The following is an 8,868-nucleotide window of genomic DNA, read 5'->3' as shown; positions in this document are numbered from 1 at the left end:
CACGGCCTTTCAATTCCCACAGCCTGCCCATCTCTGGCATCGACCCCTCCCGGGGATGTGTTGGGGAGGAGCTGTCTCAGGGGGGCCCGGGGCTCGGGCTGAGGCATGTCACCTCAGCTGAGATAGAAGAGCTGGATGAGGATGTTGGCCAGGAAGAGGAGGACACCGCCACCCCCCAGGCTGCTGAGTGCTGGGGTCGCACTCTTGGGTTTCCTGGTAGTGGCGGTGGTGGTAGCGTTTCCCAGGACTCCAGTTTCTATCTGCAAGAGAAGTGGCGCAAGCTCAGGGGCTTTCGAAGCTCACACTTAGAGACCTAGTTCCCTACCCTGATACAGTGGTTCTCCGTTCTCTGTCTCCCGTGACCGTGACTTCTGCCACAAGGTCCTATGGGGACAGGACCTTCCTGCCTTGACACAGGCAGGGTCAAAGGCGGTCCCTCCTCTGCCTCCCATGGAACCTTCCTTTCACCTCCACCAAGCCACCAGGTCCTCCAGCACGTGGGAAATAGGAACCTGTGGTCTCAGTCCTTGACCTGACTAGCGGGGCTAGGGGCTTAGCCTCTCTGAGCCTGCTTCCTCGTCTCTGGATGAGCCCATCACAGTCTTGAGGTCGTGTGAGATGGGGCTGGGGAGAAGGCACTGGCAGGAGAAGGAGGTGGGAAGGGTGTGACCTCTTGCCCAAGGAAATCACCAGCTGGTGAGCAAACTGTTCTCAACGCTTGACCGGGCTACAAGTAAAGCTGCTCCTGATGGAGATGAAGCTGTTTTTGATGGCGATCAAGCTGTTCCTGATGCTTGATCAAGCTGTTCTTGATCTAGAACTTGATGGCCCTGGTCTAGGTGGACTAGCGCCCTTAGGGCACATGGGACGCTGCCAAAGCTGCCTCCTGGAATAGCATTTGAACTGGAGACTCCAGCTGTTTCTGGAGTGTGAGATTTCTATCTTCCTTGCATTCCTGAACACACAGGCTTTTCTCCCTGGGGTAGTCCCCCCCCCCCCCCCCCCGCTATCTCCAGGACCAGCTCTGGCTCCACTTGAACCCGTCCTGGCCCCTTCCCAACAAGGCCACTTCCCCACCTTCTCTGCAGATTGATGCCATCCTCACTCCAAGCTGTCCCCAAGCCTGGTCATTCCTATTCCAGCACACCCCCTGTATGCCTCACTGTGCCTGGCACCCTGCGAACACCCCCCTCCCCCCAGCCTCAAGCAGTCTGCCCCCAGCCAGGGGGCTGGAATGCGGGCACCAGGCCCTCTGCTCCCCTGGAAGAAGGCTGAGTGCCCAGGAGATGCATTTCCTCCCTCCCCTGCCAGGCAGGTCTGGGGAGTCCTGGGTGGTGGTGTCAGGCGGCTCCGAGGGGCTGTTCTTACCTGAGTCATAACCAGGAGACTGATGGTGAGGAGGAGGAAGAGGAAGCCCTTCATCTTTGGAGAATCTTAGTGGCTGTCTCAGTGGCAGCTTTTAGAGATGAGCGCAGGCTTGTCTGCAGGCCTCTTGGCTTGGTTGCTTTTGAACCAGGAGGCAGGAGAGGCGGGGTAGAAGCAGGAAGAAGGAGGGGCTATGCGTGTGGGGTGGGGTGCTTCTACCTTTCTCCAGACCTCATGATTGAGGACACCAGGCCCTAGGTGCTAAGGCCCTCCGTAGACAGTCGGTTCCGGATAGGGACCGAGGCAAGTGTCGTCGGCGTGGGCGGTGGGCAAACCAAGGGAGCCACTGTGGGGCGTGGAGTCCTGCAGACTTGGTCTAATCACCTAGCAACCCCGAGACCTGGGCTAGCCCCTGCGCCTCTCTGAGGCTTTAACACTAGAGCTGTCCGGGGATTAAATGCAATATAATTAAGATGGCAGCAGGGGATAGGAGCTGAAGAAGAGGCTGAGGTAGGCTGAGGTTTCAAGGTAAGATAGCTGGCTCCACAGGCTCCGAATGAACGTTTGGGGAACATGAAAGCTTAGGGTTCATAGATTTCTGTGAAATCAAAGGATCACAGCTTTAGGAATCCGGAGACCTAACTTCTGGTGAGCCCATTCCCTCCAGGCCTCAGGTGTCGCCTTTCGAGTGAGAACACTGGAGTGGATGATTATTTTAAGGTCTAAAATTTTGTGATTTAGATACAGAAAATAGCAGATGGGTTGTTCGTGTTGCTGACCTTAACAAACAATTATTTGATCAGCAAAAACGGGTTTATTCGGGAATAGCAGAGAATTGCAATTCAGGACCAGCAACCTACCCGCAAACCCAGAGGCTAGCCCAACAAAGGAGAGAAACCTTATTTGATGGAGAAGGAGGAGGAAGTTGGGAGGAGTTGTTTTGAACAGAAGTCGAAAGGAGAGTAGGCGGCAAGTTCAGGATGGTGCTGATTTCTCATTGGCTGAGCTGCTGGGGTGGTCCGCCTCTTGTAGGAGTTGCAATGTACCGCTTTTCCTGTTGGGGTCTGTAACCGACACTTCTTTCAGTAATTGAGGTTGGGTGATTTGGCCTGAGAGCTCCCCCTGCTGGCCTCTCCGCTCCATTTTAGTGAGGTTTCCTTTTCTTTCCACATTTCCTCCTTTTTTTTTTTTTTTTTTTAAGATTTTATTTATTTGATAGAGAGAGACAGCCAGCGAGAGAGGGAATACAAGCAGGGGGAGTGGGAGAGGAAGAAGCAGGCTCCCAGCGGAGGAGCCTGATGTGGGGCTCGATCCCATAATGCCGGGATCACGCCCTGAGCCGAAGGCAGACGCTTAATGACTGCGCCACCCAGGCGCCCCACATTTCCTCCTTTTGATCAAGAACTTTCTCCAAAAGCATCACTGATCAAGAGTCCGGTTTTCCTAATTCAGTGGCTTTTTGTCCCTCAGTGCCAGGAAGGGACTTCCCCTGGGTGTCATTTCCCAAATCAAGCAAATTGTACAGGTTGGAAATTCCCATTTGAGGAAGAGGGAGGGGAAGCAGGAGAAATCTCGGGCACTTTCCACCTACAGTTCATATTTATCAAGAACGTAGTATCGGAGATGATCTCCTTGTTGGGTACATAATTTTGGAAAGGTCTGACAAGCAGGTTCCATGCCCAGCCCGAGCCCGACCTGGGGCTCCGTCTCACAACGCTGAGATCATGAACTGAGCCAAAATCAAGAGTCGGACACTTAACTGACTGAGCCACCCAGGCACCCCAGCATGGTTATTTTTTTAAATTCATTTTATTTATATTCAACTAATTAACATACAGTGTATTATTAGTTTCAGAGGTAGAGTTCAGTGATTCATCAGTTACAGAGAACACCCAGTGCTCATTACATCACATGCTCTCCTTAATGCCCATCACCCAGTTACCCCATCCTCCCCGCCCCGTCCCTCCAGCAACCCTCAGTTTGTTTCTTATAGTTAAGAGTCTTTTATAATTTGACTCCCTCTCTGATTTCATCTTATTTTATTTTTCCCTCCCTTCCCCTATGATCCTCTGTTTTGTTTCTTAAATTTTGCATATGAATGAAATCATATGATAATTGGCTTTCCCTGATTGACTGATTTCACTTAGCATAATACCTTCTAGTTGCATCCATGTCGTTGCAAATGGTAAGATTTCAATTTTTGGTGGCTGAGTAATATTCCATTGTATGTATATACCACATCTTCTTTATCCATTCATTTTGTCAATGGATATCTAGGCTTTCCATAGTTTGGCTGTTGTGAACATTGCTGCTATAAACATTGGGGTGCAGGTGCCCCTTTGGATCATTATGCTTGTATCTTTGGGGTAAACACCTACTAATGCAATTGCTGGGTTGTAGGGTAGCTCTATTTTTAAATTTTTGAGGAACCTCCATACTATTTTCCAGAGTGGCTGTACGAGTTTGCATTCCCATCAGCCATGTAAGAGGGTTCCCCTTTCTCCACATCCTCACCAACATCTGTCATTTCCTGACTTGTTAATTTTAGCCATTCTGACCAATGTGAGGTGGTATCTCATTGTGGTTTTGATTTGTATTTCCCTGATGCTGAGTGATGTTGGGCACTTCTTCACGTGTCTGTTGGCCATTTGGATGTCTTTGGAGAAGTGTCTGTTCATGTCTTCTGCCCATTTCTAGACTGAGTTATTTGTTTTTTGGGTGTTGAGTTTGAGAAGTTCTTTATAGGTTTTGGATACTAACCCTTTATCTGATAAGACATTTGCAAATATCTTCTCCCATTCTGTCAACTGTCTTTTGGTTTTGTTCACTGTTTCCTTTGCTGTGCAAAAGCTTTTTATCTTGGTGAAGTCCCAATAGTTCATTTTTGCCTTTGTTTCCCTTACCTTTGGACACATGTCTAGCAAGAAGTTGCTGTGGCCGAGATCAAAGAGGTTGCTGCCTATGTTCTCCTCTAGGATTTTGATGGATTCCTGTCTCACATTTGGGTCTTTCATCCATTTTGAGTCCATTTTTGTGTATGGCCTAAGAAAAGTCCAGTTTCATTCTTCTGCATGTGGCTGTCCAATTTTCCCAACACCATTTGTTGAAGAGACTGTCTTTTTTCCACTGGATATTCTTTCCTGCTTTGTCGAAGATGAGTTGACCATAGAGTTGAGGGTCCATTTCTGCGTTCTCTATTCTGTTCCTTTGATCTGTGTGTCTGTTTTGTGCCAGTACCACCCAGCATGGTTATTTTTAATGGAGGCAATTACACCTTTACCATATTGAAGTACACCTTCTTTTATTAATTGTGGGTCAAAGGAGGCAGGGGCCAAGTGCACTGGACCTACTGTGACTATCTCAAAGGGTGAGAGTCTCTGTGTTCCCAAGGGGGTGGGTCTGAGATTTAGAAGGAGCAGTAGCAATGCTTCAGGCCAAAGTATTTGGAGGGTTTCTACAAATTTGCCAATTGAGTTTTAACAGTGCCATGTTCCACTAGCCCTGAGGATTGAGGATGGTCTGCACAATGAAAGTATTGCAAAACTGGCCAAACAGCACAGACTTGTCAAAGCATCTGCCCAGTAAAATGGGTTCCCCAATCACTATGATGTTCAAGAGGGGTTCCCCAGATAGGGATAATCTTTTCTAACAGAATTTTAGCCACAGAAAAGGCAATGGCTTGTCTACAAGGGAAGACTTCAATTCAGTGAGAAAACACACAAACCATGACTAAACCGTATTTATATTGATGAGACGGGGCAAGCTGTATGAAGTCCATTTGTCAAAACTCAAAGGGTCCATTCAGCCATTTTAAGTGGGAGCTGTGACAACAGATTTCCCTGGATTGTATTTTGGACAGGTGGGACACGTGAAGTAGGCCCTATGGATTCTGTCAATATCAGTTGAAGATTTTGCCCATCAGAAGGGTGGTACCTGGTCCAATAGGAACTAATGATCAGTGTCCCCACATTCAGCTATAGTGCCATTAGAAATAGAGCTAATTTGAAGAGTCAAAAGGACATTTAATTCACTTGTTTGGCTATTTCGATTGCTACTGTCAAATTCTAGCGTTATTTTCCCCTTTTGGGAGAAGGAAATTCTGGCATGATACTTCTCTCAAGAAATCTTGGCCTGATGGGGCGCCTGGGTGCCTCAGCCGGTTAAGTGCCTGATTCTTGATTTCCGCTCGGGTCCTGGTCTCAGGGTTGTGGGATCAAGCCCCACGTTGGGCAGCAAGAGATTGCTTGTCCCTGTACCTCTCTTCCTCCCCCCACTTCCACCCTTTCTCTCTCAAATAAATAAATAAATAAATAAATAAAATCTTCTAAAAAATAGAAATCTTGGCCTAATAAATGAATAGGGACAGAGGAACTTCAGAGAAAAAGGTGTGTACCTCTCAGAGCCTAAATGAAAGGGAACAGGCACAGAGACAGGGACATGTTGAGGTTTATTAGAGACCCCTCCGTGAGAGCTGTTTAGTTCTCCCTCCGCGGGGGCTGTACCAATCTCCCTATCATTCCAGTTTTAGTGTGTGTGCTGCCAAAGTGAGCAGACTCTTGTAGCACTCCAAGGCAGGTGCTGTTTTATTACAGTGGGGCTGAGCACGGATAGTGTAGGGCCGGGACCTGTAAGGACAGAGATTCACTCTCATTCTAAAGAGTGGTTTCTCTGAGCTGATAAATAGGAAGGACTGGGAAGAGCCTCTGTAGTTCCTCAAAGCCCCGACTCTGGGAATTGGAAGGACATTGGAAAGGCTGGCTAGGGGGCTAAAAATGCCTGGGGCACTTGAGTTTGTAACCATCTTTTCTCAAATATCCTGGCCCTTTGCAGTAATAGCAGAAACTAGGACATATTTTATTTTTGTTTAGGGGCCTTGATTTGCCAGAGTTGAAAATTAATTTTAGCAGCCTTTCTTGTGACTCGTTTAGGGTGCAAGTGACCTGGTTTGCCAAATTAACTAAATCTGGAGTGGACATAGTTTCCTGTTCCATCCTGGTCCTTTTAACTGAAAGAGAAAGATCCCGGGTCAGCCCATGAATAAACAAAGTCTCCCCGAGAGGATCCACCAGCTAAAGGAAGACCAGCGTTTTCTTTGAAAACAATCTGAAGTTGATTATAATTCTCACGAAAAGGTTCATCAGATTTTTGTGTGCAGGCCTGAATTTTGTTCCAATTAACAGGCTTAGGGAAAGCTGCTGCAATTGCTCGGTGGGGGTTTTCAGCAAGTGTTCTAGCCATAAGTTAGGGGCTTGTTTTTTTTCTTTTTTTTTTTTTAAAGATTTTTATTTATTTATTTGACAGAGATAGAGACAGCCAGTGAGAGAGGGAACACAAGCAGGGGAGTGGGAGAGGAAGAAGCAGGCTCCCAGCAGAGGAGCCCGATGTGGGGCTCGATCCCAGAATGCCGGGATCACGCCCTGAGCCGAAGGCGGACGCCCAATGACTGAGCCACCCAGGAGCCCCAGGGGCTTGTTTTTTAAAATCCTGTTCATGATGTGCCCATCAGGCAAATTTTAGCCAAGATTTGGCCTGGTCCTCAGCAGCAAACTAACTGATATGAATCTGAGAAACCAGGTTGGTAAGTTTGAATAGCTATTAGTTCTTCAGCAAACCTATGAGGGTCCTCAGTCAGTTTCATAAGAAACTCTTTAAATATGGCTCACAATTGGGCCTTCTTCCAGGGAACAGAAGACATTTGGGGGTCATTTGAATCCTCAGAAGACTTAACTTTAAAGGGACTGTGTGTTTAGAAACAAAGGGAATGGGGGAGGGAAAAGAGAGGCCTCATAAGCCCTTTTCTCTTTAGTTGTTTATTTGCCTCAGTCCAGAAATTGTATTTTTCAGAAAGGCAATTTTAGATTCCTGATAACATTTGGAAGCTTCAAAACCTCAACCATGCCATTTTGGCAATTTTAGAGCCATGGCTGTTCAATTCGGTTTTGAGAAAAGTAAGTTTGGGGTGATCGAAAGTTCCCCATAGTGGTCATTTGTGTTCTAAATTACTTTTGCTTAAGTGATCCACTTAGTTAGAAATGCACATGAAAAGGGACTGCAATTTTTAAACATAAAACCAGCTGGGGTGCCAGAAAAGGGGGGATGTACTCTCAAAGCATTTTGATTACTGGGATCCCACTGCTTACAGGCTTTTCGGGGGGGGGTATCCTAAACAGCATAGTTCCAATAGGAATAGCCCAGTTCCCCAAAGCAGTCAAGCCAAAAGCCAGACAAATACTCCCAGAAAGGAAAAATCCTTAAAACAGATCCTGAATAAAGCCTGGAAAGCACAAAACAAAATGAGAGTGGAGCTCAATGTCCAGCAGAGACTTACCTTCAAGGTCCAGTGTCAGTGAGAAAGCACTGAGCTCAGTGGTCCCAGTGGGTACTGGCACCTGTTTGCTCACCGGCCTTGGAGTCGTTAGGTGGTAGGGAGGGAATAGGGTCGCCTCTGGATCCCACTTCTGACACCAAGTGACGTTAGCCTTGGAAACAAAACTGTCAGTTATTTTACCAGCAAAAATGGGTTTATTTGGGCATGGTAGAGAATTACACTTTAGAACAAACAACCTACAGCAAATACCATAGGCTAGTCCAACAAACAAAGAAGAGAAACATTATTTTATGGTGAAGAAGGATAAAGTTGGGAGGAGTGTTTTGGAACAAAAGTCCAAAGAAGAAAAGCATGAGTTAAAGGTGATGACAGTTTCTCATTGGCTGAGTTGCTGGGGTTGTTGATTTCTTGTAGGAGATGCAATGTACATCTCTTCCTGTTGGAGCCTGTAATTGATGATTCTTTCCTCTGGACAATTCTTCTGTTGGGGTCTGTAATTGACAATTTTTCCTGTAATTGGCCTTGAGTGAGATGGCGTGAGAGCTCCACCTTCTGGCCTCCTGACCACATTTTAGTGAGGTTTCCCTTTATTAATTTTCACAATATCAATCTAGGATGGATGGGAGGAGGGCTAGTGGAGGGACAAGCAGGTGACTACACTGTAGCAGAAAGGATCTGGAGTGGGGATGGCCATGAAGTCCCAGCAAGGGGTGGAAGATGAGATAAGTCACAAAGCTGCTTAGGTGGTGCTCTATTCTTTATATATTCTCTCACTTTATTCTCTTGGGGCTCTGCAATAGGTTTTCTAATTATCCCCATTTTCCTGATGAAGAAACTGAGGCTTAGATATTAAGGTAGTAAATGGTGGAGCCAGCCTCATTTGAACTTGAATACAGGTCTGTCTGAAGCCACAGACATGTGTGTAAACTTTAGGGCTTCCCTAGTAGTCAGTGATTCCCTGCCCCTCTCCCTCTTAGAGGACCCAGTGGTTGTCCCTGAAGCCCAGCTCTAGCCTCACCCACTCACCCTTCCTTAGTCTATTTTGTGCATTTGCTTGCCAGGTAGTAAAAGAAAACCTCTCTCATTTTCCTTCTGTGGTTTTAAGACTCCTGTTGCAAGCTTTAGAAAAACCTGAGTGGGCACTTAGGGGCATCCATCCCTGGCTAAAAAGAAAG

This window comes from Ursus arctos, unplaced genomic scaffold (genome assembly GCF_023065955.2).
Source record: "Ursus arctos isolate Adak ecotype North America unplaced genomic scaffold, UrsArc2.0 scaffold_32, whole genome shotgun sequence".
NCBI classification, from domain to species: domain Eukaryota; kingdom Metazoa; phylum Chordata; class Mammalia; order Carnivora; family Ursidae; genus Ursus; species Ursus arctos.
This window is presented reverse-complemented; position numbering follows the sequence as displayed.